The sequence below is a fragment of the Camellia sinensis genome, chromosome 8 (assembly GCF_055761805.1).
Source record: "Camellia sinensis isolate YWXY chromosome 8, ASM5576180v1, whole genome shotgun sequence".
Taxonomy (NCBI): domain Eukaryota; kingdom Viridiplantae; phylum Streptophyta; class Magnoliopsida; order Ericales; family Theaceae; genus Camellia; species Camellia sinensis.
Window position 1 is genome coordinate 171,445,887 of NC_138968.1, and position 3,547 is coordinate 171,449,433.

Consider the following 3,547-nt stretch of genomic DNA (forward strand, 5'->3'; position numbering starts at 1 on the left):
CAATTCTGACATTCCACGACCAAAAAATTTTGGTAGCTAATTGTGACGTTCTACGACCTCTTTGTTTGGTCGCCAATTGTCACATTCCATGACCAAAATAATTAGTTGTCAATTGTCACATTCCACAACCAAATTGTTTGGTCGCCAATTGTCACATTCTATGACCAAACATGTTTGTCGCCAAAAGAAATGTTTGCGCAACTAAAACTTTAGTTGGCAATAGACCTATTTGTGACCAAATCCTTTGGTTGCCAAAATTAATAATTTTAACGACTAATTATTTAGTCGCCAAATGTGCTTAGTGATACACCGACTACTTTATTTAGTCAGCAAAAGTATAACTGATCTTTCCCGACTAATCAATTGGTCGCCAAAACTAGAAAAACAAAACCAAAATTTGGTCGCCAACATCCAACAAAATAAACCTGTAATTTATAATAATTCATCCAATTTATTCAATATAATCTGTAATTTGCAAAAATCATTCAAACCAACAAATAAATTGAATCATAAACATTCAACAAAATACATATATCAACCATTTTTGAACCTGTTTAATTAAAGTCAGCAACTATTATAAGTTTTCATCCACAAGTAATTCCAAATTGCATATTTCATCTAGCATAAAAATTTAAAACATAACAAGTACTTATTATTATGTTTTAAATTTTTATCCATGTGCATGAACCCAAAAATATAACTAATAGTCTACCAAATATTTTCCATACACACTCATCCAAAAATATAACTACTAGTGTATCCAAAAATATAACTACTAGTCTACCCTAATATTTTTCATATACATCTATACAAAAATATATAATCCTTCCAAAAATACAAAAAGTGCCAATTTGTCTTGTACAATTTAGCTTTGTGCACGAGTTCATCCATCTGTACCAAAGAAAAAGAGAAATAATGTTAGGTAAAATTGGACAAATAATGAAAAATGTCCATGAAAAGTTAAGGTCACATTAGCAAATTAAATGACTATCATTATCAAATTGTAAATAAAACAAGAGCATTCTTATGTCTATAGCATTATCACTTTTGAAAATCCTAAGTGATTCGTGATTAGATCAAGATTAAAATATTCCAAATCCCAGAAATCCAAAACAGACAATCTAAATCAACAAGCACTTATGAAAGTGATTTAGATTGTTTGTTTTTCAGAATAATTAATAAATCGACACAAACGATTTTTACGTGGAAAAAACCACAATTGGACACCTCCAACTGTGATTAAAAAACCACGGGCGAAACACCACTAATCAATCCACTACTGAAGTAAAAAGATTACAAAGATATCATACAAATTACCCAACTCAGTCAATCTGTCTTCGAATCTTCTGTAACTCTTTTTCCACGGCTTCGTCTCGGAACTTATCAATCCTGAAGTTGATTCCACAACCTCACTTACGTATAGAATCAAACGCCTTTTGAAACTATACGCTTGAATCTTCGGAATCCACCGAAGAGAACTCTCTCTTGAATTCAAAGTAACCAACTCCTTGATGTATGTATTTTAGATCATGAGTGAAGAACTCTTCTCAAAACATCAAGGAAAACTCACCAAAACTTAAGAAGAACACTTCAAAGAAAACCCTAGGACTCTTGAATAAGATCTAGGAAAAAAGTACTCCTAAAAACAACCTAACAGATATAAATAAGAATCCTGAATCCGCGATCTCCGCTCAAGCGCCCAATATCCCGCTCGAGCGGCTTCAACAAAATACGCGTGTGGTAACACAGTGGTCCGCTCGAGCGCTTCATAACCCGCTCGAGCGCAAAATCACGCACTCCAGTACTTTTACAGACCTGTCAAAATACTGAGAGACCACAAACTCCGCTCGAGCGTAAATGTCCCCGCTCGAGCGGGAAGAACAAAAACACTGAAAAATTAACAACTTTAACAGCACAAAGGTTTGTATCCGGATTTGACAATCAAGGGACCTAACAACTTTGGTATTTCATTGTTTAGTTTTTTGAACGGACTTAAATGTAATTCAAAGAAGAACAAGTCAAAAATAATTAAATAAAACAACAGTTCACAATAATATGCAATGGACTTCTCAACTAGCAGAAAAGTATGGAGTACTAAATTGTAGTATAGAGTGCTAATTAACCAGAAAAGTGTACTTTTTTAGTTTTTCCTATAACTGTTGTAGTGTGGAGTGCTAAACTATTGTGGTGTCTGTCTTGCTATGCTTGGTTTGGGTTGGTATTGGTGTAGATGAGCTACTGATAAAAGGAGTAATTAATGGAGTATAATCAAATGGAGTATAATCAACAACCAAATGGAGTATAATAAAAAAACCCAAGAAATGCATAGAGAGAGGATAGTAACTAACGCTTCAATTTTCCCATAATCCAATGGAGTATAATCAAATGGAGTATAATCAACAACCAAATGGAGTATAATAAAAAACCCAAGAAATACATAGAGAGAGGATAGTAACTAATGCTTCGATTTTCCCATAATCCAAACAGACAACAAAATTAAGAATTCAATTAACTAATGCTCTCTACTTGTACTACTCTAAGTTGAGTAAAACGTTTTACATTCCCAATTCAAGTAATGCGAAACCTAATAAATTCAAAATTTTCCTTCTCTTTACTAGATTTTTTAGGAAACCAAAAGGAGTATAATCAACAACCCAAAAAGAAGATAGAGTTAAGAATCCAATTAAAAAATCCTGTTTACTTCTAGGTGGCTGTTAAGTTGAGCAGAAACTTTAAAAATCCCAATCCAAGTAATGAGAAGCGCAACAAATTCAAAATTCTTCATTTGAATTTTGATGTTTCTGCTCAACTAATACATTCAACTTGGACACTGGTTACAATTGAAAAAGGTATCTGTTTAAAAGCTTAAAGAACTGATAGAAGTGTCTCACACGTAAAATAGATCCAGACTTACATCCATGTAGAGGCAGTGCAATGGCAAAAGGCTTCAGTGCATCAGCATAATCAGCAGGTTGATGGTAGCTTCACCGAGGATGGCACACTACTACAAAAATAGATAAAGATCGCACTTTTTTTGTGTGATGTATATTATTTAATCACACTTTTTAAGTTTCATTAAAGTGTGATCTTTGGAAGTGTGATTAAAAGGGATCATTTTTAATCACACTTTTTAAGTGTGATTAATAACATTTAGATCACACCTTTTAAGTGTGATTAAAAATATTTAGATCACATCTTTTAAGTGTGATTAAAAATATTTAGATCACGCCTTTTAAGTGTGATTAAAAATATTTAGATCACGCCTTTTAAGTGTGATCTTTGGTAGTGTGATTAAAAAAGATCATTTTTAATCACACTTTTTAAGTGTGATTAATAACATTTAGATCACACCTTTTAAGTGTGATTAAAAATATTTACATCACATCTTTTAAGTGTGATTAATAACATTTAGATCACATCTTTTAAGTGTGATTAATAACTAATAAAATCTGTGATAAAAAAAAATTCGACATATTTGAAAAATAATCAATATTATTTTTGTATGCACATTTGAAGAATGTAATACACACTATATACTATATTTTGA

General features: G+C 32.0%; 1 long non-coding RNA gene across 1 annotated transcript; it reads right to left on the reverse strand.

Moving 5' to 3' along the window:
• Window positions 1-553: 553 nt before the first annotated feature.
• Window positions 554-2,999, reverse strand: LOC145796749 (uncharacterized). Its single transcript, XR_014337257.1, has 2 exons — window positions 2,915-2,999; window positions 554-891 (listed from the first exon to the last, which is right to left on the reverse strand). It is a non-coding gene; the product is annotated as an uncharacterized LOC145796749 (long non-coding RNA).
• Between the last annotated feature and the right edge of the window lie 548 nt (window positions 3,000-3,547).